Raw genomic sequence first — 27826 nt, 5'->3', positions numbered from 1 at the left:
CACACAATGCTATATAGTCTGGCTGAGCGGTGTACACAGAGTGGCAGTAAACACAATGCTATATATAGCGTGGCTGAGCGAGGTACACAGTGGCAGTACACACAATGCTATATAGTCTGGCTGAGCCGTGTACACAGAGTGGCAGTAAACACAATGCTATATACGTGGCTGAGCGAGGTACACAGTGGCAGTACACACAATGCTATATAGTCTGGCTGAGCCGTGTACACAGAGTGGCAGTAAACACAATGCTATATATAGTGTGGCTGAGCGAGGTACACAGTGGCAGTAAACAATGCTATATATAGTGTGGCTGAGCGAGCGGTGTACTACTGTTCCCAGCAGCGACACACAATGACTGGGGGGGACCCTGGCTAGCGTGGCTGGAGAGCGAACTACCCTGCCTGCCTACCCAAAGCTAAACCCACAGACAAATGGCGGAGATATGACGTGGTTCGGGTATTTATTTACCCGAACCACGTGACCGTTCGGCCAATCAGAGCGCGTTCGGGTCCGAACCACGTGACCCGTTCGGCCAATCACAGCGCTAGCCGAACGTTCGGGGAACGTTCGGCCATGCGCTCTTAGTTCGGCCATGTGGCCGAACGGTTTGGCCGAACACCTAATGGTGTTCGGCCGAACTCGAACATCACCCGAACAGGGTGATGTTCTGCAGAACCCGAACAGTGGCGAACACTGTTCGCCCAACACTAGCTGTGGCTTCTCTTTTTAGTTGTCAGTCCTACGTAGTCAGGAATCAGTTGAGCAAGTGTTCCTGGTGTGCAGTAAGAAGTGGCAGGCCACAGTTTCTGCACATATTAGTATTTTTTATATATACAGTGCCAAAATCTTCCATATCACTGTACATAGTACAAAACAAATAGTCAGTGGCGTAGCTAAGGAGCTGTGGGCCCCGATGCAAGTTTTACAATGGGGCCCCCAAGTACTCTATACATAACAATTGATACGGCGCACCAAAACCTGCCAATGGCAACTACAGTGTCAGAGGTGCAAGAAGGGAATGGGGAACAGTTTGTTAATGATTACTGCTATTCAAAGTATCTCTAGAAGTGATTATTATGAGCATAGGACCAATAGAGAGCTAATACTGTAGTTGAGGGAGGCCCCTTTGGGGCCCCTCTGGCCCAAGGGCCCCGATGCGGTCGCAACCTCTGCAACCCCTATTGCTACGCCCCTGCAAATAGTGGTTAGCGTAGGACACCTAGCTTTAAAAATAGAGGCATTGTTGATGTATAGTTTGAAACATTACCTATACTGGTACATGTTCATATGATAAATTACAGCAGAATAAGAAACACCAGGAGGAGGTCCCTGCCCTTGCGGCGAGCTTATAATCACAGCAGCTTTTTGTTCCTGTAAGATAGAATCGCATCCTATCTTATTAGCATTGCCATAGAAAATAAAAGGATGCCAACTAGCAATTAGAGTTGCTCAAAGAGATGCAAATAATTCTTGCTTGCATACAAGCACCTTGGAATAGGGCTCATTGGATTTACTTTCTGCTGAAACTGGCCTTATTCCAACTAAGCTGAGGGAGCTAGTATGGTTGGGGTGAACCAGCAAGAAAGTCCATAGGGCACAGTTCTTCATCTACAACTTGAAGCATTCTAATTGGCTGAGTAGTGTATGCATATTATTACTGAAACCAAGCAGTTTGAGGTGGTGCTGTCCACCTAATCACATTAGCAGATTTTCCCTATGGACTTTCTCACTGGCTCACCTCAACAATGCTAATGCTAGCCAGAGCATCTCCCTGGTCATTTCTAGAAGCAAAAAAAGCAGAAAATCTCTATTACTGAATTGTGTAAGACCTATCAAAGACTATGGGCTTAATTCACAAAGCCGTGCTAACTGTTAGCACGCTGGTGAAAAGCCCATAAAATAAACTTGCGCGCAAAGTTTTGCGTGTACATTTTTACGCGTGCTAAATTTACGCGCGCAACGCCATTAATCCCTATGCGACGTTTCGCGCGCACCGGACTTAACCTACTTAGTGCAATGCTTATCACGCCCAAAAGTCTTTAGGCGTGCTAACTAGGTTAGCACCGCTTTGTGAATCAAGTCCTATGTTAGTCAGTGAGCTGCTGATGCCATTGCCTATAAGCACACTGGAACAATTCTAAGCTGAAATAATTGCATACCAGAAAATTGGCCATTTTAGTTTGGTCCTTAATCAGATCAAACCTTTTTCCCCTAGATCCATTATTAAAGTTTACTTTAATAAGTTTGTGTGACAAATTAGATAAAATTGACACATTTACTTTAATAAGCTTAATAGCCATTCTAATGCTGACCTCAGTTACTAAAAATAGATATAGCACTGTGCTATTTTTTATATTGTAATTTGCAAGTATCACTCTGCAACCATATGTACATAGAAATCTCTAGGTGTTTGTTGTTATCCACACACCTACGCACTGCTAAGCTGCAAATGTAAGATGTGAATCTAAACAGAAAACTTGTCTTGCTATTAAATATTCCATAAGATAAACAGATGACTCTCACGTCATGAATAATGAATACTGTTTGAATTTCTTCATGCACTGTATTTTACTATTGCGTGTTTTCAGGGATCAAAGAAACTTTTCAGTGAATATTTTATGAAATTTCCTCCAATGTCGGGTGAATGAGAGATTGCCATTTCCATGGCTTAGGTTTTCAGCTGTGTGGGGGTTTAATTAGGGCAAGATAAAAAAAACTTGCTCAGCTGTTCATGCTAAATATAATGACAGACGCTGAAACGCAGATCACTCGTAGGTCAAACTTGACTTCTTTATGACTTCAAGCTATTTCTTGCCCTTCTATACAGGGAATGTCCGGCTAGCACTTACCGAATATCTGAATCTATGTTTGTGTTTAGCCAGGAGAGTCTTCAGAAGTAGCAGGCTTTTATGAGTAGGTCAAGACCGGCCAATTGTTTTCTGTCTACAGCTCAGCAATTAACTTAATGAAATATGTAAAAAATGCCTCAAAGCTGTGGGACAGTGTCAATTGGGAAGATAATGATCTCTACCCTAAAGTAGAAGTAGTAGTAACATAATATACAAACATAAATAAATATCCCTATCATGCACATGCCAACATAACTAAATATCAAACATGAAAAAATACTGAGAATTGGCTCTTGGGTGCATGAAAAGGATAAAAAACTTTATTAATATGAATCACATATATCAAACACGTATCATAGATATAAATATCCCATAAACCCCCCAAAAAACCCCAAAATAACCCAATAAAAGAACTCCTCACAAAAACCACCAACACCATAGGGGCTGCAGTCCCCTAGATGAAAACCAGAACCTGCACCAGATGCTAGATGTATTGTCGTTCAAAAAGATCCGCACCATCAACATAGAAACTTTAATGGTTAAAAATAATAAAATCCATGTGTGGGTACAAACACAGATGACGCACAGGCGTTTCGGGCCATAACAGGTCCTTTCTCAAATCATGACCGGCCCACACTGACAACAGATCCAAATCTCAAAGCATATAAAGCCCCAAAGAGGACCACATAGAAGACTGCATCATTTACATATATACATATTCATGTTCACCCCTGACCAATCAGATTGTATGTAATGGCCAAAACATATAAAATATAAAATAACACCCTGCAATCACATGCAACATATATGAAACATACACAATAATATTAAATATATTATAAGGTGCATAAGGTCACTCACCATCATGCCAAGCGTGTATAAAATACACGCATACAAGACATGGAGTGGATACGGATCACTGTGACCAATCACAGCACCGCCTACACACACACACACTGTGTAGGCGGTGCTGTGATTGGTCACAGTGATCCGTATCCACTCCATGTCTTGTATGCGTGTATTTTATACACGCTTGGCATGATGGTGAGTGACCTTATGCACCTTATAATATATTTAATATTATTGTGTATGTTTCATATATGTTGCATGTGATTGCAGGGTGTTATTTTATATTTTATATGTTTTGGCCATTACATACAATCTGATTGGTCGGGGGTGAACATGAATATGTATATATGTAAATGATGCAGTCTTCTATGTGGTCCTCTTTGGGGCTTTATATGCTTTGAGATTTGGATCTGTTGTCAGTGTGGGCCGGTCATGATTTGAGAAAGGACCTGTTATGGCCCGAAACGCCTGTGCGTCATCTGTGTTTGTACCCACACATGGATTTTATTATTTTTAACCATTAAAGTTTCTATGTTGATGGTGCGGATCTTTTTGAACGACAATACATTGCACTTGTGACTCCAGAGGAGATCCCAGCACATCATCTTGTCACCATTGGTGCAGTGCCTTTCACCATTACCCAGATGATAGATGTGTAACTTAATGAAATGGTGTTTTTTTCATCTGCCAGAAGCGGAATTAGTGATTCTAAACCAGACTGTCCTCGAAGTGGCCATCTGAGTGCCACCTGTTTACTTCTATTATAACAGAAAAAATAATAGCTATGACTGAATAATAAGACAAAATAATGAACCATTATATTGTTCTGAGGTTACATTATAGTAATAATCTAAAGACCCATAAGGAATAAAAATAATATAGAAAATCACCCACGCGGAGATGGACTACTCCAAAATGTGTACTTTTACTACCTACTGTAGGTGACAGCAACATAGGAGAAAGGTAATATATAGCTCATTGTACTCTGGAAGAAATGTACATTTTATATGCATGTATTTTAAATCTTACATTTTTTTTGCAATAGTGGTCCTCTAAGCCAGAGTTCTCCAACCCTGTCCTCAAGGCCCACCAACAATACATGTTTTGCAAAAAAACACAACCATTCACAGGTGGGGTAATCAGTGTTTCAGCAGAGCTGATTATCTACCTCTGGATTTCCACAAAACATGCACTGTTGGTGGGCCTTGAGGACAGGGTTGGGGAACACTGCTTTAAGCCACTAAGGAAGGGCTCACCCTTGTAGCATTTTGACAGAGAAGCTAATGAATTTAATGTAGATAGCGTGCATGGTGTTTGGGAAGATGCTTCACTGCTGTAAGGTTTTTTTTTCCCCCTGTAAGCAGAAATCATGTTATATGTGAATGATTACATTGATTTACATAGGCTGTCGTATATAATAGAGCTTAAAGAGAAACCGTAACCAAGAGTCGAACTTCATCCCAATCAGTAGCTGATACTCCCTTTCCCATGGGAAATCTATTCCTTTTCTCAAACGGATCATCAGGGGGCTCTGTATGGATGATATTGGTGTGAAACCCCTCCCACAGTGTGATGTCAGTGCCTCACAGCACTGAGGTGCTGACATCACACTGTGGGAGCCTTGTTGCATTGTGGCAAATACTGTAATAGCTGTTTCCAACTGCCAAAAAAGCAAGCAGCATCTACTTCCACTGACATCACCTGCCAGCAGTAAAGATGTCGCCATGTGATAACTGTCTAAATGTAAATCAGGGAGAGGAAAGATTTTACAATGGGAAAACACTGACTAAATCATTTATACATAATTATTGTAAAAATGAAGCACTGTTTTTTATTACACTATTTTCACTGGAGTTCCTCTTTAATTTTCTGCTCTAAACGATAAGCAACAGCATAATAACCTTTAAAGAAAAGCATTTCTCCGTTAGAATGTATTGAAATCTTACAAAATCCCTGCAGCATTTACTTTCTGGGATTCCTGGGAGAACCTTCATACTAGATTTAGGCTACGCTGTGAGTGGTGCATTGTGGTGTGGCATAACAGCTGCTTTGTTATGCTTGCCGAACTCCGACATTCACAGTACGGCGCGTGCGTTGCTGTATAATAGCGTGTGGCATGGTAACGCACTGCATGCAGTGTGCTACTGCAAAACATGCATGTTAACAGTGACAGTGAAGCATCCTTTTCATTGACTGTATGCTTTACTATATGCATATGCATTACTATATGCCACACAATGCGCTTCCTGTTGTATTGCATTCCTTCTGTTACATGGAACACAAAGCCCACTCTAAACGTAGCCTTAATGTTTTTATTGAATCAAATGTCTAATCTATTAAAAGTATCTTCTAGTCAATACCTGGTAGTCTATGCCTAGTCTATGCAACTTGCACACAGCATCTTATGCAGCTGAGAACGTTGAGTAATTTTATCCAGTTTAATTTGATTAGCCCAGTAGGTTAATCAGTCAGATTTGAGGTCTAATAAGGGCAAGCCTGGAATAGCCTTAGCACTGCTTTCACTGTGGATGCTTTGTAGAAGGGTGATGAATAAAGCAGCTTTACATTTCTAAAACTTTAACTCAATCAGAAGTTCAGTAAACTAATTAGAAACTTTTGCTGAGAGTCAGAGTATCTGGAATGAGCTCAAAATTGTGGAATGAGCTCAAAATTCTCAAAATTAACAAAGTTATGAGTGAGCTGACATGCTTTTAATGGAAAAAAAACACACATGCTGGTGCACATGGCAGACGGGGGCCCCGAGCTCTGCCACCGCCCGGCACCCCCAAAGTTTCCATGCAACACCAAGAGGGAGAGTATGGGTGAGGCCCGGTGCTCTCACCACCGGGTAATTCACCCTCCCTGCCTTTATATTTGCTGAATGCAACGCACACGAGAAATGCTCACTCCCAGCCAGCAATTAGCCCTTTTATATGGTTCACAAACAGCTTGTCAGCCAATCAAGTGCAATAATATACATCTGTGTCTGCAGTACCAAATCTAGCAGGAATTGCATAAGTTCAGCAGCATTCAGGTGAGAGGGTTCAGTCGGACACAATCATAGATTAAGTCACCAGCAGAGGGCACCAAGTGCAGGACAGGTATACATCTCACTTTGGCCCCCCCTCCCTATATAACCACTTACCTGATACTGCGTACTGGAAGATGCAAAAAAGACATTTAAAAACACACATGTTGGTGCACATGGCAGGCGGGGGCCCCAAGCTCTGCCACTGCCTGGGACCCCCAAAGTCCCCATGCAACACCAAGCTCTGCCACCGCCTGGGACCCCCAAAGTCCCCATGCAACATTGAGGGAGAGGAGGGGTAAGCCCTGGTGCTCCCACCACCAGGGGATTCTCGCCCTCCCTGCCTCTAGTTTCCTTATTAGATTTCTCAAGTCACTTGTCCAATGCGTCAAATATTATACAATAGCATTTACAAAGCCCTTTGGCCTTTGTAGGTCACAGGCCTAAAATGAATACAGACCATTGCACTGTCCCCTCCTGCCTTCCAGTTGCTTGAGGATGACAAGATTGGACAAAGTACAGCTCAAAATCAAACAATGAGGCCCCTTTTACACTTGATATTTTCTGTTGCGGTGTGATTGTTATAATAAGATCGCACCACAGCGGCCCAGGGAAAGTTGCTGTGGTGCGTCCATACATTAGGCATATTATCCAATCAAAGTATGCCTCTCTTCCAGGTTAACCGCACACGATGAATTGCAGCTCTTGCGTTGTGATGGGACCCGCTGCACTGTGATCGATGTCTTCGTCCCATAGGGTCATCACTGCTTCTGCTACACAATGCAGAATGTACAGCGGTAAGTGTGAAATGGCCCTAATACTTTTTGCTCTATAAGCTCCACAGTCACATAGGAAAAAATCTGATGCATAACGAAGGTAGCGGCAGGTATCTTACAACAGCTGCAATTAAAGAAAGCCTGAACTGTGAGAACGATGGGGGTACCATTACTGACTCCATTTTGAAAATTCTACTTTCCTGGAAGTCTCATCTTCTGACTCTAAAGCCTGCTGCACACTTTTCCATGTAGTAAGAGGGTCAGCAAATATTGAGAGGTGGGAAAATTGGTCAGTGATTGGCCAATTATAATTGAAATCGTACCAGGTTTAAGAGGTTCTTCACACAGCCAGATGGAGTGGTGCATTCACCACATGTCAGCTGATCCTGAGGATCTGCTGTGCATGTGGAGGTGGCTGCAACCATTCAGCACAGGTGGTGGGTTGGTGCCCATTCCGTATATGTAAATCTGAGCAGGTGGCTCATGCCCATAGTTTGTGAGGTGTTCATCTACTGCGCAATAACTGCACCATTTGTTGACTGCTAACACACGCTTCATTCCCCAGCAAATGAAGCATGCAGCAAGCTGTGTTCAGCCTTCCATCTGAATAAGCCCTAATACTTTTTGATTCTCACCAAACAAGCAGATCAAATGTTCTGACTCCGCTGCTCCCTGCTTCTTAAAAGGGTGTGACTTGGAAACTATAGGACTACAGGTCAACCTTATTGTACCCATGTGTAAATGACATTAAAATATTCCATTGCATTCCAATTTTACAGTGAAATATGCCAGATCAGCAAATTACACAGGCTTTTTAAAATAGTAAAAATTACGTGAGGGTACTAGAATATAGGGAAATGCACTACCATACAAGATTTGATGGTCGCATCTCTCATGAGAGTGTTCTGTGCTTTAAGCCTGGTACACACCTCTAATTTTGATTGGCCAATCGCTGACCAATTTTACCACCTCCATGTAGTATAAGAGTTTATCTAGACAATCTGCTCATAGTATTGGAAATCTGTTGACCCTCATCCTACATGGAGGAGGTAAAATTGGTCAATCAAAATTGAGGGTCTGTACCGGGCTTTACTGTGTTTAGCCTAAGCCTCTGTACTTTGCAGAAATAATGTCTGTAGTTGAATGCTTTGCTGGCAGTACAATGTAGGGTTTTTCACAGTTTCATGTGACCTGCAATTAATTTTCCGTTGGCAGAAACAGCTGAATTGGTGCCAAAGTTGTCCTACTGTTGTCCCTTGTTCCTACTCAATAGCAACAGAAAGCATCACTCAGCTGTAGCCTAGCGACATGCCAGTACAGTCAGCATGCATCGGGTCATAGTGTGTGTCTGTATGCATCCTTACATTTCCCCCCCCCCTTTTTTTTTGGGATGACTGAAAGCAAACACATTAATTATAATGTAGAATTGTAATGAAAAGTGTAGAAAAATATTATTATTATTATAATTTAACTTAACATGGGTAATGTTATTTATTTGCTTCTAAATTCCTTGCAAACCGTTTACATTCTAAGGTAGCTACTTGTCCATATTTTAACATTTATTTTTTTTACAGGGTTCTTTTTTGGTTTGTTTTTATAGAACTTTAGGAAATGGATATTTGCTCTTTCTGCCTGGAAAGATGTTGACTGCTTGGCTGCGAACTGTAACCTGATATTTACCCTCCAGCGTGTGGACATGACAGCTTGTAAGTGGTTCAGTCTATTTTAACATGGGGTTGTTGACATCCTGGATTCTGTATAATTCCAGCTATTGGGAAGAGCATCACATGCGGCTGTCTTTTTGTTGCAGATGCAGCATTTCCCGAGAGTTCCCAGAAACTCCCAGTGATGTCAGCAATTCATCTTCTCTAATTCTAGAGCTCTTTAACTGGCAAGAAGTTTCAAAGTGTTGCTCTACTCATACGTGTTTGCAATGGATCCCTGGTTAATAATACAAGTTCCTAACTGATCTTAGGCCTCAATTCTGGTAGCTATGTGAGGTCAATATTTTTTTGTAGGTAAAATACCTCGTGCTGTATTTTCCTCTTTTTTTTTTTTTTTTTTCTTTTTAAGCAATTCTGAAAGATTTTTCTCCATTTCCGAACGTGAGGTAAAACATGAGGTAAATGCATACAGTGAGGTAAAACAAGAGGTATTTCAGCAGGTAAGCATGCAGTAAATAAATAATAGTAGTCTTTAATTGTCTTTCGTAAGTTAGGTTAGTCTTTGGTAGAGGTTTTTTTTCCGAGGGGGAAGGTGTGTTTGATTATGTAGCAACCTATGAAAAGTCTATTTAAAGGCATCCCTTATAAAAAAAAAAATGCTCATATTACACAATAATGGCCTCAATTCTGGTAGGGTTATCAAACAAATTACCTCATGTGAGGTAATTTACCTCATGAGGTAATGACATTTAGCAATTCTGGTAGGTTTTAGACATGTTTTACCTCATGAGGTAAATTATGAGGTAATTTACCAAAAATAGCTATTCTCATGGAAATTAGGGAGCATGTTAGCACATAATTTACAGATCAGTTTAAGACCTGCCTGTACATGGAGGTAAAGTCAATTTGCATGCATTTTGCAGTTTTTAGTGGAGTTCCTATTGCTGTTTTAGTGTTGTTCCTATTCAGACTGTGTAATAAAAAAGAATAGTAGAAATAAAACTCCAAATATTTACCAGATTTATCACCTTCAGGAGTGGCATAATCAAGAAGTCTGTGTTGTAAACTGCCAGTAAACTAGTTACAACAAGCACTGATTCCTGTTTGAGAACTATGCTATCTACCAAAGGATTGGAAGAGAGAGTTTGGGAGATTGGAAGTCTGCTGCTTCCAGGATCTAAGGGAAAGAGAGTTTGCAGGTAAGAACAATTTCTAGTCTTCTGTTGAGAAAGACTTAAAGATAATCTGTTACATTAAAATAATAAAAAAAAGATAGTTACCTCAGGAGGGGGAAGCGTCTGGATCCTAACGAGGCTTCCCTCAGCCTCAGCAGCCAGCTTGATTCAGCACTGACAACCCCGAACAAATGACAACAATAATAACATTCACCGCCGTGTGCAGGTGCACTAGCAGCTTTCCGTTTGGACGCCGATGGAAACAGCAGAGCCTGATTGGGTCCGCTCTACTTTGCAGGTGCAGTACCCCCCCAGCATCACTTCAATGCCCTCAGTTGGGCTCTATATAATGCAAGGCGTATGGCAAATATGTTGGGTTCATTACTTTGTATTTGTATGCATATAAAATGCATTACATGCTGCTTTTAACAGTAATTGTGAGACAAGACCTTCAACCCTCTGCAGCTAGTTATTCCTTCAGCACAGTGGGTGTTTCTCTTGGCAACAGTACTCCAAACAGTGCTGTTGGCAAGGTTACAAAATGAGCAATTTGAACTTACTGTTAGTTTTGGACATTCTTAGTTGGTCGCAGATTGAAATGGAAAGAAAAATTTGAATAATAGGATCAGCCAACAGCCAGGCAAGTATTATTCTTAAAAGAACGTCAGCAATCGCCTCTTCCATATCTTTCTCATTCAGGTTTTTACTTTGATTCATATCACTCATATTCATTTGAAAATCTAAGCTTTACTTTGCTTCATTAGTCAAAGCATAATTGCCAGGTATAATTAATATAGTACACACCTTTCTAGAAGATGAACAATTGTAAATTGATGATTCTATTTCAATATGTCAGTTTAGTCATTGAGTTAATTGGTAGTGAAAGCAGACATGCTAGTGACAGTGACATCATGTGACATCGTAATAAAAACTAGGCGAAGGCTGCTTTTTATGTAGCGTTTCATTATGAAGCTCAGTTTACCCTTTCTCTAAAATAATGTATAGCTCTTTGCTTCACGTAATTACATTTACTGGAAGACTACATATTGAGCATCGTACGGTGCAGAAACCCATGACAGTTAATCAGAGTACACAATATGGTCTTCCAATCATTGCTGATTGCCACTGTTGCTGTTTGAAAGTTGTTCATTAGTCTTTGCTTTATTAAAGTGAATCTGAACTGGCATGATGAGATAAACATGAGTACATATAGTACCTATCTTACTTAGAATTTACTTGTGTACACATTCATTTTTCCACTGCAAAATTTAAGAAACCAGTACTATGCTAATGAAGCCGCTGAACAGCAAACAAATGCAGCCTTGGCTGTCCTGAAAAGAAAATGGAAGGCACCTCATCTTTTTATCTTTTTATCTTTCTAAACAAAGACTTCTAGCAACATAATTCTAAGAACTTATGATATTTTCCCTGGGAGCTTAATGAACCAAATACTATATCACACTGTCATACCTTCTACTTATATTTCGCTTGAGAGCTGCAGCTCTTAAACTAAAAATAAGAATGGGAGACTGCAGGAATGTTTTGTTTCCCATTATTACTACAATACAAATAATTATGTCATAACTTTATTTTTAGTTTATAAGTTATCCAACAAACCAAAACTGGATTTATTTGTAAAGTGTCTTCTTATTATTCCCTTCTGCCCAACGGTTATAAACAAAGGTGCTTTATTTAGTAGTATCCTTCGCTCTCCTATATTCCCTGCTAAACACCTCCTGTGGGTAGCCCTATGCCAGAGGATAAGTACATCATCTATGTACCTCCCCCAGAACATTTTGGCATCAATTCACCAGAGAGGATTTACTAAGAGAAAAAAGGTAGGTAGTTTATCTCATGGGGTATTTTAACACTCTGGAGTCAATTCACCAGTGTGAGAGGACAGAGAGAAAAGCGTTCGATAGCAGGGGATAATGGAGAGATATGCATGAGGAAAGTGTGAGAAAGCAGAGAGTTAGGTAATCGGTATTAATGATTTACATGGGATACTTTTCCTCTCTGTAAGCTTGAAAGTGAAGCATTGTGGGTAGAAGGCGGAGTTTTACCACTACCTGACCAGAGTATTCCCGCCTTTTACAGCCGGATCATATCATAAATCATATCACGAGTGAGTCTGAACTTCTTCACCACCTCTGTCTCAGTAAAATTATAAAGAACTGTTCTCTCACGAAAAATACGTGGGGCGATTAAACAGACCCTCCTCCTGCGCCTTCGTCTCCTCATAATAGAAGCAAGCTCTAAGGCCTAGTGCACACCAGAGCAGTTCGGCTGCGTTTTGCGATCCGCTTGCGGCTGCGGATACGCTTGGGTAATGTATTTCAATGGGCTGATGCACACCAGAGCGGGAGGCGTTTTGCAGAAACGCATACTCCCGGGCTGCTGCAGATTTTGGATTGCGGAGGCGTTTCTGCCTCAATGTTAAGTATAGGAAAAACGCAAACCGCTCTGAAAAACGGCACTTCAGAGCGGTTTGCCAGGCGGTTTTTGTTACTGTAGCTGTTCAGTAACAGCTTTACTGTAACAATACATGAAATCTACTACACCAAAAACGCTTCACAAAACCGCAAAATGCTAGCTGAAACGCTACAGAAAAATAAGAAAAAGCGTTTCAAAATCTGCTAGCATTTTGCGGATCTGCTAGCGGTTTTTGGTGTGCACCAGGCCTAACAGAGTAAGCTCAAAAGGCTCCATCTTCCACAGCAGCAGTTGCTGTGTGAAAACCACGATATCTCCAGGTTCATTCAGGGGATAAAGAGATGAAAAAATAACGAATGGCCACACCCCCTTTCTTCCCTGGTGAATTGTGATTTGGAGTAAAACTAACTACTAACTATCACTTATTTATCTCATACTTATCTCACATTTATCTCTTGCATTTCTCTCTGTCGATATTTTCCCCTATACTTCTGGAGAATTGCTATTTGGAGATATCACAGGAGGTAAATTACCTCCCAAGAGATAAATAGGTTGGTAACCTCTGGTGAATTGATGCCAATGTGAGACATGCAGAATGCCTAGTCTTCTCTGAAAAAAAATGGTTTCCCAACAGCCCAGGAATAGGTTTGCTTAGGATGGGGTAAATGCAGTACCCATGGTGCTCCTCTGAGCTGGCGTTAGGCCCAGCCATCAAAGAGGAAATAGTTATGTTTTATAATGAACCTTAAAATTTTATACTTTTTGGTACATAGGAAATGCCTTTTTCTCCAAGTTATGGTTAATGTTGCTGTACAAAAATTTGACATCAAGGTTTGCCAGTTAGGTATCTTTAGTGGCCTTCAATCTGTGGTTAACCCAGCCATTCAGTCCTTTGCTAGTGGTATCTATTTCATTTTATTGTAATATTAAGGATTATGCTTTAGCTAATAGGGCTTTTTAACCTTAATACATCAATCCCCTTGAGCTGCAGAACAACTACAATCCTAAAACGAAACATTTTTATTTCAATAAAAGTATAGACATAGGCTGCATTCACCGTGATGCATTGCGGTGAGGTATAACGGCTGCTTTGTAATGTGGACCGTCGCACTGCAATGCACCACTGCACCACCTATAAGACGTTCACAGTACAGCAGGTGCATTGCAGTGTAACTGCACGCGGCATCATAATGTATTGCTTGCAGTGCGTTACTGCAAAATGTGGGTGTTAGCAGTGGCGTTGAAGCACACCTTTCATTGACTGGTGTGCTTCACTGTATACAACACAACATGTGGACAAAATGTGCGGCGCTGCTTTCCCACTACATTGTGTTGCGTACCTGTTGTTACAGGGAATGCAACACCCATTGTGAACCTAGCCTTACTGTTATGTTTGTTTTTTTTCCCCCAGACAACATAACTTGGTACTTCAAAACATACACTAGAGGATGCCTTCTAGCTCTGCCTCTGAGATTCACCTTGCAGCCTGTTGGAAAGATGCCTATAAAATGTTACTATTTGTATTAGAGTAGGTTCACACTAAGTCCGGAAACGTATCCGTGGCTCCGTTTTTCAAACCTGATCAAAACCAGAACCACGGTTAGCAATGTTAAAAATAGCAGCCGTCTTTACCCAAACAAACAACGGATCAGTCTGCTTTTAGGGGGACCCGTTATCAAAACCTGAATGGAAGGTCCGGATTTGCTGCATTTTCACGGACCGCATATGGATCCTGATACACGCAGTGGTAGTGAAGGGCAATAGAAAACCGGATCCCCCTCTACACAGGCAGTTTTGGACACAGAAACGGATCCATTTTCTGTGTCCCAGCCCTGCCTGTGGGTGGGGAGGGGGCCGCCATGCTGGTGAGGATTGCAGCAAGGATGGAGGGTTGCAGCGGATGGCGTGGAGGGGAGTCCCCCCGCTCCCTCACCTGGGTCCCCCCTTCCCCGCTTTCCCTCCAGCTAGTTTCTTCTTAAAATACTTTAAAAATCAATGTTATAAAGGAACTTGCTTACCACCCTGCGCTCCACCGATCACCGGGTCACTTACTGTATTCCCCCCAATGAAGTACAGGGGCGGCATTACAGGAAGTGACGTGGCGAATGGTGGAACGCAAGGAAGTAAGTACCCCGCTTGCCGCTTTCTTTATAACAATGGTTTTTAAAGTATTTCAAGCAGAAACTAGCTGGAGAGGGAGCGGGGTATGGGGGGGAGAACCCTGGTGAGACGAGGGATACACGCAGTGGTAGTGAAGGGCAATAGAAAATAGAAAACCCCCCTTCCCACCGTCCTTTGCACCCCCCCCCCCCCCGTCCTGGCTGCTACCCCTTCCAGCATGGCGGCCCCCTCCCCACCCACAGGCAGGGCTGGGGACATGTTTCCACGGACTGGAAACGTAGGCTGCAAAAAAAAGGTATTTTTAAAGAATACAGGGAAGGGAAAAATAATTTACAACAACGGATCCGTTTGAATCGGATCCGATCTGGAATGGACAAGTGTGGAAATAGCCTTAGTGTGGATTATTTTACCTGTTGGGATGCTTATTACTTTTCCCTCATTCTGAACTTAACCCTGAACTAGAATGACACACGTGAATAAACCTGAGCTCTGTGCCTGGTATATTTCCCCTTCGATCAGTCAGCACACAGATAAGCAGCTGCTGTAGCCAGGAGCACATGAGGTGTAACAGTGGTGTCATACTTGCTTATCTCTGGTGTTATTAGTGTTATATTTAGCTCTAGGAACAGTTAGCTGCTAACAGGAAAATTCTTAAGTGTGTAATCAACCTTAGTTTATTGGAGGTCTGAATTTCCCTCATACTTCTGCTACTGTACTTTGTTCCAGGAAAGTATTTGCACAGCTTAGATCTATTAAGCTAAGGAGCAAGTTCCTGGTCCATAAAGCCAATGAAGAAAATTTGATTTTGAAAATGTTTCTGTTTTCAGACTCTGCAGACTGCAGTCATGATGCACAGCTGCACACAGATCCAAAGAGGACTTGTGTGCCAAATAGTTATTTTATTGATCAAAAACATACTGATAGGGTAATTGGTTTCCCTTTGAACTAGCCTTACACTGTGGTTTAGACAATACACAATATTAGGCATAATACATTTATTGAGCTTTATTATAATAGTTTGAGTGAGCTTTATTGAGGGACAGTTAGTGACATGAATATTTCAATGAATTCTTTAAAACGCTACGGAAAGTGTCAGCGCTATATAAATGCATAATAATAATGGCGGAAAATGTTATTGCCTTTTTTTTTGCAACAGAAGGAGCTTATAAGTCAATCTGAGTTCTAGTAATGCTAAAATTAGTAACACAGTCACAAGATTTTTTTCTGTGGAAATTTCCTTGAAAATCAGAGAGCCAAAGACATTGCAAACAGCAAATCGCACGAATCGGGTGTTTATTATTGGTCCCATTAGTAGATCTGAGGCAAGGAGGAGACAGGAAACTGCAAACTCTAATAAGTAATGTCACACTCTGCCTCTACTGAATATTGCAGCATATGTGTTTGAAGTGCAAATAGAGTAACTGTCGGGCATAGAATCAAAAATCAATTCTTTATTTTTATCTGGTAAACAAGTAATAAGGATGCTAACCAGGCAATCCAAAAGTTTAAAAATACTCTTATTTTTCTTCTCCATAATGCATCATTCCTTCGTTTCCCTGGCTCTTAATTGGTACATCTGCTGCACAAAGGAAGTTGCAGGGCATGCTGGGTTTTCTTTTTTTAATTCTTTACATTCCCCTCAGACTTAACTAAGCCTGATTGGCTGAAGCATATTTCCCTCCTGTTCTCACCTCCCATAATCTCTGTTCCTCTCTGATTAGCCAATATTTCTCAATGCACTTTCTACTGCAGAGCTTGGTGGGAGTGTCTGAAGACTGGGAAGAGGGTGAGCAATGATACACAGTCAGAGTTAAGGGGCCCATACATCTAACGATTTTCCAGCCGATATACAGCAGGTTCGATCACTGTGACCAAATCTGCTGTGAAATCGTTGCGCAAACGCTGACAGAACGATCGATTTCTGTCCGAAATCAATCATTCCCATTGATTCCCATCAATCCGTCTGTGCGGAAGATTTCGCTCAATCGCCAGCGGGTCGGGAGTGTGTCGATAGCGGCGTTCGAATGCCCAACGACCGACGCTAGCGCCAATACATTACCTGCTCCGCCGGCGCATGTCCCCGCTCTCTCCGCGGTCACTTCTCCGTGCTCGGCTCCAGTTTCACTGAACTTCCTGTCCCGGCAGGAAGTTTAAACAGTAGAGCGCCCTCTGCTGTTTAAACTTCCCCGCCAGGAAGTTCAGTGAAGCTGGAGGAGCAGAGCACGGAGGAAAAGACAGCGGAGACCGGGGGACACGCGCCGGCTGGAGCAGGTAATGTATGCGGGGGGGGGGGGGGGGGATAGGGTGTGCAGCGACAGCTTCACAGATTGTGATCGTTTTCATGTTGAAATCGATTCACAATCTGTTTGCAGTAAAGGCAGCCATACGATCCCTCTCTGATCAGATTCGATTAGAGAGGAATCTATCTGTTGGTCGGATCTGATGGCAAATCGACCAGTGTATGGCTACCTTTATGTCAGGATTGGCTTCAAGATAGACACAGACAAAATGGAAAATCCTAAGAAGGATTTTCTTTTTTTAACTATAGAAAATATTACTTCAGTCAAAATGTGGACAGTGCAATAAATATGTTATGTAATTAAAGCAAATATTGATCTACTTATATATGTATTTTTTACTCTGAGATAGTATGGCTGACAGCTCCACTTTAAGGCCCCAAGTACACTTGTCTTGCAAAGCTGCATTGCATTACCCTGTTTTACAGCAAGGTAATGCAATGGCAATGCAAGGCAATTAGGGCTAGCACACTTATGGTGCTGTGTCGCGCCGGAAGCGCCTGATTGGCCACCAAGCTGACGCAAAGTCAGCAGCATATTACCATCGGATTTCAGCGATGCAGTGGTGTCAGAAGTTATGTAAGCCAATGGGCGACGCAGGAAATGTAAACATATTGACCCGCATGCATGGAACAAAAGAAAAACGACGGGGAAACCAGGGAATCCCAGTGACGTACTTCCTGTCCGCATAAAACCAGCCTAAAGAAAAATTGTAGTGAAAATAAATAATGAATAAAATTCATTATGATATGAATACAAATATTTTTGACAATACTCATAAATTTAGTCAGTAATTCCCCATTGTAAAATCTTTCCTCACCCTGATTTACATCTGCAAAATGTTTGATTGTGGGAATTCAAAGCCAGTGATGATAATACCTGGTCTCCCAGAGTACTCTGGGAGGAGAATTCCGCATAGCTAAACAGTCTAGACTAAGCATCATTTGGAGGATGACAATATACAGCAATCTATAGATATAGGAAGTGTTTCTGATGCCGCAATCAGGATAATTACCATGAAAGTGGGCCTCCTGAATAATTTATTGCATTCTACTATATGTCATTACAGTGCCTCTTTAACAGTGTTACCCATGTTACCCATGTTTCAACAGGTAACATAGTTCACTTATATGTATTTTGTAGTATGTGTTCAGCTGGATATACCAAGATACCATACATGTCACTTAGCTGACATTCGCTGCAGTATTTCTCTGACCATACTACCTACATTCGACCACAGAACCAGTGGCTTAATTAAGGTGCTCGGGGCACCAGTGCGTGTTTTACATGGGGCCCCAAGCCGTCTATTGATGTGAAGCCCTAAAACCTACCACATACAGCTGTAGTGTCAGAGAGGTGTAATCAGAGCAAGGTAATAGTTTTTAAGGATTACCACTATTTAATGCACATATATATGTGTGATCATTACTAGCATAGCACCAATGAAAAGCTAATAAGAGAGATGGAGGGCCCCTAGTGAGCCCCTCTGGTCCAAGGGCCTCTGTGAGGTCACAACCTCTGCAATTCCTATTGCTATGCCACTGCACAGAACTAATAATTAGGAAGAATAATATTCTAGCAGCAAGAACATCAACTTCTAACCTTGGCATCCATTATTCACAACACACATCAAGAGACACCCATGCTGTGAATTTGAGAATAGCAGATTGAAGATAATGTACCAGAGGAGCATCATTGCTGATAACACAGTGTGCTATGTATATGGAGCCTAATACATAATTCAAAAGCTTGAAGCACACAGGAGACATAAAGAGGAATATAGCTGAGAAGTCATATTTAACACATACTGTGACATCGGCTCCTGCTACCTACTGTGCTAAGTTACATAAGACAACTACAAGATGCAGTCACACTGTAAATCTTTCCTTGGAATTCACAGTACTGAGCTACTTATCTAAATGATAACAGTTAAGTCTCAGTTCACACTTGCTGGAGTACCCATTTAGTATAAGTATGAATTACTGTTCTGGCGTCCATTTCTGTGTCCTCTGCATTTAGAAGCAGCGCATTTCATTTTATCGGATAAATAGCAATGGAAATGGCAGGTCCATGCAAAAATGGCAGGTTTGTCTGTGGTATTAGGGATGAGGAAAATGAGTCAGTTTACACACCCTGAAGTTGTAGTTTAAAGCACAATTTTCAGTTGGCATCAGCACACAGTGTTGCATTTTTATTAGTATAGGCACAGGAAACCGCTAATACATTGTACATACTGGAAATGAAATGCCTGTATACTTTACAGCGTTTTACATGGGTTCTTATGGTGGCACTTATATTTATCAGCATGCACTGCGCTCGAATTTACATGACCCCTTACAGCAGCTTCTGTTGTTTCAGAACACAGATCTGAGGTACCACAGAACAGTACTGTGACAGAGGCACAGTTAGGGAGAGGCCACACTTGTGTCTGTGGAAAACACTGGCATTTTCCCACGGATAATTTTTTTGCATCCTTTGTGCGTTGTCCCGCATGTGTCATCCACCATAGATTGCCTGGACCTGCTAGCAGTCTATAGGAATCATACGCGCGTTGCGATTTCATGCGGTGGGGAATCAGTTTTTGTTACTCACATGAATTGTGTGTGGAAAACAAACAAACGCACGCATCATCACTGAAAAGCATTATGTGTGATTTTACATTGCAAGAAATGGCACACACTTTTTAACAAAGCCTTACTATTTACCTAACACTGTTACTTGTTTTTATGAATGATGATTGTTACTGGCTGTATATAGGTACCTATGTGAAGGTTGATTGGGCATCAGCTGCGACCAGAAATCATTCCTCAATATATCTTCACTACCGTGATAACATAGGCATGGGCAATCATCTAAACAATAGCAGTAAAATTATCACAGCGGGCAATGGGGATCTGAGTGATCAGTCGCTCAGTGATCCGTCATGATGATCACGATCTCCACACATCACTTAACCTTTTGGGGACCGCCTATATTAGATGACTGTTCTAGCCTGATGTGGCGTAGGATCTACGCTGCCCACCGTTTCCGCTCCTGATGCGATCGTGCGCACCCGAGAGGGGAGATTAAGCTGTCATACGACAGCTGACATCTCCCCTCAGTGATCAGAAGCCATCGCGTATGGCTTCTGATTACGTGATCACTATGATTGCTGGTGGATCATAGTGATCACTGTGACAGCGGTGGGGGTGGGGGGTGGAAGAAGAGGATCCACTCACCTCCCTGACGTTCCCCCGGCTCTCCCCACCACTCTGGCCGGCATCCCTGCTCGTTCTGACGTCAGTGCTGGGTCCCAGCTTGATGGCGTCATCAAGCCGAAACCCGTAACTTAGAGTCAGGGATGCCAGCCAGAGTGGAGGGGTCTACTGTGGCTCATTACTGGAGCCTGGGAGGTGAGTAAAGGCTGCTGCATACAGGGGGGACACCTGGCCACACAGGGGATACGATGCCCAGCAGGGTTCTGGCTGCCTGACCCCCCAAACGCCCCCCCCCGCATGCAAATGCGCCTGGTCCTTAAGTGGGGTTAGACGGCCCGTCCCCAAAGGGTTAATATAGTTTTTAACTAATTTTCATTAAACAATATTACACAATATCACAAAAACAATTGTTCATTGAGAGAAAAAAGACACTGCAAACATCATGTGATTATGGACCTTCATAACCTAGCAGCAACAGTGTTCATTGAGGGACTAGAAGGACACTGATTGGCCAAGGGATCACATGATCCCTTGGACCAATCACTGCAGCCACAGTGGTAAAGTACAGGCATGCACTAGCAATTAATTTCTGTGCACAATTTACAATGATCACTGTTACTCATTGTAATATCAATCAATTTGTCCTAATGGGGCCCCGATCGGGTAGAGGGACCTCGTGGTCCCTTGCACTGATCGGAGTTGTGGTGGGCAAGCACACTAACGGCAATGGCTTTCTTCTCGGACATAGATCTTATGTCCTGATGGCATGTGCAGCCCCTTTTCAGGGCAGAGGACCTACGTCTTTGCGGCATAAGTGGTTAAAAGCATCTGTTTTTCCGCCAAAAAATGTATTCTATGAGGCGAAGGCCCACACTGCTATAAAATGACTGTCACTTGCCTTCAGAAGTTTGTTAAATTTGAATCATGTTTTTTACACATTTCCTTTTACTCACTAGCCCTGTAACGTCCCTTAGATGTGACTGTGTTTATGAGTATTATTTCATGTGATCAGGACCACTGCAGACAGAAACTAAATTTCTTTTTTTTTTCAACAAGTTTTATTAAAAGAAAAGTAGCAAAGTACAGAAATGCCAAGTCACAGTGTATGAACCAATATAAATAACAGCATATGCAAACACAAGGATCTGAGAGGCAATAGAAAAAGAAAGCATGACCATAAAATTACAGATAAACATCAGGAACAGTTACTAGAATAGCCATGGGAAGTGTCATGATCGCTGCTGCAGCAGGTATTGCTGGAAGTAGTAGTGCTGCAGCTCAGGCAGTTCTGATCTCTTTCCATGCAAGCTGCATAGCTTTGTCTGCCTTTCCCTGCTGTCAGCTTGTGACTGATTATCATTCACCTGTGTGGGAATCTGCATGTCTGCTCCTATTGGATGACCTCAGTATAAAGATCTGCTTCCTGCAGGACTCCTCGGGTTTTCATAGCTTCAGTTTAAGCCTGTCTTGCTGTTGCTTCAGCCCCCGATCGTGTTTCTTGTTCTAAAAGATACTTTGCTGGTCTTTGCATCATATATTGGTTCATTGCCAATATATATGCATACCAGCACGTTTATTATTTTCCTTGTATTTGTGTTACGTTGATACATCAGTGTCGCTGATGTATACGTACACGAACTGTTTATATCCTGTGTGCAGTTAGTCAGCTTTCCAGCACGTTTTGGTAGGTTGCGCGTATCGTGATCACCCGTGCTGAGTTAGTTACCCTGCTCCTGGTTCTGTTTGTGGATTGCGTTCATCTCTGCGAAGAGATAACGAATCCTTCTGAATCCTGTTCTGTTACCGTTTGTGGATTGCGTTCATCTCTGCAAAGAGATAACGAATCCTTCTGAATCCTGTTCTGTTACCGTTTGTGGATTGCGTTCATCTCTGCAAAGAGATAACGAATCCTTCTGAATCCTGTTCTGTTACCGTTTGTGGATTGCGTTCATCTCTGCGAAGAGATAGCGAATCCTTCTGAGTCCTGTTCCCTGTATTACTCCTGTCCTAGTCAGAGTTCCTGCTTATGTCATATATCGGTTCATTGCCGATATATACATATGTTAGTCAGACGTTACAAATAGTTTCATTGATAGCTGTAATTGTAATACGCTAGGAAAACATACTTATTGTATTTTTGTCTGTGTTACGTTCATCTATCTCGATCCTGCTATTTCCTGACTATCCTGTCCTGTCTTTGTGAGGCACGCCATCGCTGCAACACATTGGCTGCCTCATTCCAGTCTGTCTTGTTGTGGACGCTTGCTGTCACTAAGTAGCGGCTAGCTAGCAAGCGTTCATTCTGTCTACCTGTCCTGATCTCCTCAGTTCTGGTTTATGCGCTCAGCGCTACCTTGCGCTGAGACGTTATCGCAAAAGTATTGTTTGTGGCTGTCGGATCTGCACCGGCTCTGTGCGCCACAATCTCGTATTGGAGTCAGTCCTCCCCTCCACTATACTAGGGATAGCCTGTTTCCTTGTGCTAGTGTGTGTACCTCCTTCATGTCAGCTCATGCGTTGCATGCTGACTGTGGAGAATACACCACCAAGCCTTACATTATGAAAACCCCATTACCAATCCCCATTGTGGGGGGGATTCCCAGAAAGTATGACACTGTTAATTATGGTTCCTGTTCCTTTAAGAAATTTGAAGAACTTAGCTCTGAAACAGAAAATGAGTTTTTCTCTGAATGTGCCAGGTTCCTGGCCAATCCCGATCTCCAAGCGACTCCTGTTTCAACCTGGGCACTCCAGCTAGTTTATATTTTGTTTAAAGGGCAATTGTTTCAGTGGGCATTTGATGTTCTCAATCATTCCGATTTGAAAGAGAGACCGCTGGAATTTCTAGCGTTTGTGATCCATAACTGGTTGCGCATAGATCCATTGCCTTTTCCTCTAAATGAACTCCTGGCAGCAGGCCAATCAGCTTCCCCTTCAATTGTTTGCAAAAATGATCAGCAAGCAGAGAGTGTTCCTGATAATTTTCCTGCAGCTTTGAATAAATCACCAAAGGCAGCAGGGTCTAAGGCAAAACGCAAACGTTCTAAGAAACGTGTCCGATCTGCAGAGTCGTTATCCTTAGCGACTGAGACCTATAATGAGATTCTGCCATTAACAGATAATGAAATGCAATTGTCTTTCAGGGGAGTTAAATGGACTTATGAAACTACTAATGAACTTTCCTCCCTGGCTAGGGAAAATAAACATTTTTGTTTAAAAGAATTATCTGAGTATGATTATGAGGAGATATTACAGAGTATTGAACAAATCAAATTATTTGTGAACCAAGGGAAGTTTGCATACACTACAGTTCAACACTTGCTACAGGTATTGGAGATTCTTAAGAATAAGGAATCTGCCAATCACCTGCTAATTAACCCTATACATGTGCCTGCCACAATCATATCTGCAAACTGTGATCAGCCTAAATGTTTCGCTGTTAAGTATGCATGGGATCCTCCATTCGAGAGGGGAGAGATGGAAGCCCTGGTCTGTGAATGGAAGAATGATTCAAGTTCATTTTGTCAATTTTACAGTGCAAAAAGTGAAATGGTATTGAATGCATGCATTAAGTCAGCCTATAACCTAATAGAGACTGGTGTGTGTAGGTATGACTGTGTGGCTCCTTTGATTGATGTGTGGGAACTGATTTTGGATGATTTTTATGTGACTCCGAATTCGCAAATTTGGCGTTCTGACCCGCCTGCTTCAGCACCTTTCGCTGATTCAGCAGGTGATTCGGAGCTCTTTTTGTGTGAAATTGAAGTTCCTGCAATTCCACCCTGTACCATGGATAACTCAGTGTTACTTCCCAGTAAAACAGAAGCCACTGATACTTTCTTAACCTTGCCCTGCACAAATTTCTCAGCAGAGAATCCAGAGGTCCTGCTGACTTCCGAGTCCAGTCTAGCCAGTACTCATGAGTCTTTGTTCAGTGAAACATACACCAGAAAAATCTTGCCTGCCTCTGCAAACACTTCTGCAGAAATTACCTGTGTTAATAAAGTTCAACTCCTGTCTGATCCAGCAGATGCCAATAGATGCACTACATCAGTTTCCGAGTCCCAGCAATCCTGTCTAGAAACCTCAGAACCCCAGCATCTGAATTTTCCAATTTTACAAATGAATGGTGATTCAGATGCGCAAACATTGTGTCTTGATCTTCCTGTTTCTACACCTCGCTCTAGTTTCGTGAATAGCTCAGAGCATCTGCTATGTGAACCTGAAATCGCAGAATTATTACCTTGTTCAGAAAATGTTCCAGTAAATTTGCCCTGTACCATGAATTGTGCAGTAGATCTCTCCTGTGAAGCTCAGGTCACAGAATCCTTATGCTGTCCAGCAGGTGCTTCCATGGTTTTGCCCTGCAATATGGACTGTTCAGTGATCCTGTCCAGTGAAGCTGGAGTCGCAGAGTCCTATGCTTCACCCAGTACTTTGGATACTTCAAACTAGGGATGGGACGAATCCATAATTTTTTCGAATCCGAATCCGAATCCGAATCTGAAAAGGTTCTCGAATATCTCGAACCTTTCGAATCCCGAATCTAACGAATCCTGCACATAAGAATTGTGCGATCCGTGGTATAGTTGCCCCTAGTATAAATAGCCAGGCATAGGTGCCCCCAGTACAGGTAGCCAGGCATAGGTGCCCCCAGTACAGGTAGCCAGGCATAGGTGCCCCCAGTACAGGTAGCCAGGCATAGGTGCCCCCAGTACAGGTAGCCAGGCATAGGTGCCCCTAGTATAGGTAGCCAGGCATAGTTGCCCTCAGTATAGATAGCCAGGCATAGGTGCCGCCAGTATAGGTAGCTTATGGTTCAGGTGCCCACAGTTTAGCTAGCGTAGCCAGGCATAGGTAGTCAGGTACAGTACATTGTGCCCCTCAAAGACAAACAGAATGCGAGTATAGTACTTTTCTTACTGTAGCAAGATGTCTGTGGTGGTCTCTGTCTTTGGCGGCAGCTTGTGTGAGGCTCAGGCGGCAGCTTGTGTGAGGCTCAGGCAACAGCGAGTATCTGGCTTGTGTGGGGCTTGGACTGCAGACATTCATAAAGGGAGAAGGGTAGGAAAGGCTCATATGAGTTCAACCAAACCTTTTCTCAAAGAACAAGCACATGATAATCAAAATGACAGTATAGGTAGCTTCTGGTAAAGGTGCCCCCAGTGTAGATAGCCAGGCATAGGTACCCCCAGTATAGGTAGCCAGGCATAGGTCCCCCCCAGTGTAGGTAGCCAGGCATAGGTCCCCCCCAGTATAGGTAGCCAGGCATAGGTCCCCCCAGTATAGGTAGCCAGGAATAGATCCCCCCAGTATAGGTAGCCAGGAATAGATCCTCCAGTATAGGTAGCCAGGCATAGGTCCCCCAGTATAGGTAGCCAGGCATAGGTCCCCCCCAGTATAGGTAGCCAGGCATAGGTCCCCCCAGTATAGGTAGCCAGGCATAGGTCCCCCCAGTATAGGTAGCCAGGCATAGGTCCCCCCCAGTGTAGGTAGCCAGGCATAGGTCCCCCCCAGTGTAGGTAGCCAGGCATAGGTCCCCCCCAGTGTAGGTAGCCAGGCATAGGTCCCACCAGTATAGGTAGCCAGGCATAGGTCCCCCCCAGTGTAGGTAGCCAGGCATAGGTCCCCCCCCAGTGTAGGTAGCCAGGCATAGGTCCCCCCCAGTATAGGTAGCCAGGCATAGGTCCCCCCCAGTGTAGGTAGCCAGGCATAGCCCCCCCCCCAGTGTAGGGAGCCAGGCATAGGTCCCCCCAGTATAGGTAGCCAGGCATAGGTCCCCCCCAGTATAGGTAGCCAGGCATAGGTCCCCCAGTATAGGTAGCCAGGCATAGGTCCCCCCAGTGTAGGTAGCCAGGCATAGGTCCCCCCAGTATAGGTAGCCAGGCATAGGTCCCCCCAGTGTAGGTAGCCAGGCATAGGTCCCCCCAGTATAGGTAGCCAGGCATAGGTCCCCCCAGTATAGGTAGCCAGGCATAGGTCCCCCCAGTATAGGTAGCCAGGCATAGGTCCCCCCAGTATAGGTAGCCAGGCATAGGTCCCCCCCAGTATAGGTAGCCAGGCATAGGTCCCCCCCCAGTGTAGGTAGCCAGGCATAGGTCCCCCCCAGTGTAGGTAGCCAGGCATAGGTCCCACCAGTATAGGTAGCCAGGCATAGGTCCCCCCAGTATAGATAGCCAGGCATAGGTCCCCCCAGTATAGATAGACAGGTAGATAGGTCCCCCCCAGTGTAGGTAGCCAGGCATAGGTCCCCCCCAGTATAGATAGCCAGGCATAGGTCCCCCCAGTATAGATAGACAGGTAGATAGGTCCCCCCCAGTGTAGGTAGCCAGGCATAGGTCCCCCCGCATAGGTCCCCCCAGTATAGGTAGCCAGGCATAGGTCCCCCCAGTATAGATAGCCAGACATAGGTCCCCCCAGTATAGATAGCCAGGTAGATAGGTCCCCCCAGTATAGATAGCCAGGCATAGGTCCCCCCAGTGTAGGTAGCCAGGCATAGGTCCCCCCAGTATAGATAGCCAGGCATAGGTCCCCCCAGTATAGGTAGCCAGGCATAGGTCCCCCCAGTATAGGTAGCCAGGCATAGGTCCCCCCAGTACAGATAGCCAGGCATAGGTCCCCCCAGTATAGATAGCCAGGCATAGGTCCCCCCAGTATAGGTAGCCAGGCATAGGTCCCCCCAGTATAGATAGCCAGGCATAGGTCCCCTAGTAGGCCGCCCGCCCGCCCTCACGTAGGCCCGCACCCGACCTCCAGCCGACCCCCACCAGCAACGTCCCCCACCAGCAACGTCCCCCACGGGTCCCCCACGGGTGCCCCCAGACATACTGTACCTGTCGCTGTTCTGTCCGTCCACGCCTTCCGATCTAGTCCGTCCGTCCACGCCGGGTCTTCTCCGCGAAAGCGACGTCTAGAGGCAGGGCGTCAACGTCATCACGCGGGAGCGGGAGCGACGCGCGGATGGACGCGAGGTCGGAGGTGGTCGCGATGACGTCACAAGCGGCGCAGGTAATGTATACGCGTGCGACGAAATGTTGCGGCGGGTTGCGCGGATTCGTCGGATTCGAATGCGCGCAAATGGCCTGGGGATTTGAATCCACGAATCTCGAATCTTTCCTAAGATTCGATGGATTCGTGGATTCGCCGGATTCGAAGTCCCATCCCTACTTCAAACCCTCTAGCAGAAGACTCTGAGGCACTGCTTACCTCAGTGGGTGTTGCAGCAATATTCACTTGTTTAGCAGCTGTCTTAGAATTAAAGTCCACTCTAAATAAACTTGATGAATCTTTGTCTGATGAAGCAGAAGTCATTGAAATATTGTCCTCGTCAGCAAGTGTCTTAGATACCTTCCCCTGTACACAGTCTGTTTTAACCAATGTTGTTGAGTCGCTCTCCAGTGTTGTAACAGCCGAGGAACTCCAGCCCTGTCCTCT

At 43.6% G+C, this 27826-nt stretch overlaps 1 long non-coding RNA gene across 1 annotated transcript in view; it reads left to right on the top strand.

Annotated features, from left to right (window-relative positions):
- The window catches only part of LOC137561461 (uncharacterized), a 63264-nt gene extending 53789 nt beyond the window's left edge, over window positions 1–9475 (top strand). Inside the window, exons 3-5 of the long non-coding RNA XR_011030023.1 lie at window positions 7407–7526; window positions 9106–9211; window positions 9316–9475. This is a non-coding gene — a long non-coding RNA (uncharacterized lncRNA). The remainder of the gene's footprint in view (window positions 1–7406; window positions 7527–9105; window positions 9212–9315) is intronic.
- The last annotated feature ends 18351 nt before the right edge of the window (window positions 9476–27826 follow it).

Source organism: Hyperolius riggenbachi, chromosome 3 (genome assembly GCF_040937935.1).
Source record: "Hyperolius riggenbachi isolate aHypRig1 chromosome 3, aHypRig1.pri, whole genome shotgun sequence".
NCBI classification, from domain to species: Eukaryota; Metazoa; Chordata; class Amphibia; order Anura; family Hyperoliidae; genus Hyperolius; species Hyperolius riggenbachi.
Note: the sequence above shows the minus strand (reverse complement) of the source record. Positions and strands in the feature narration are given on the sequence as shown.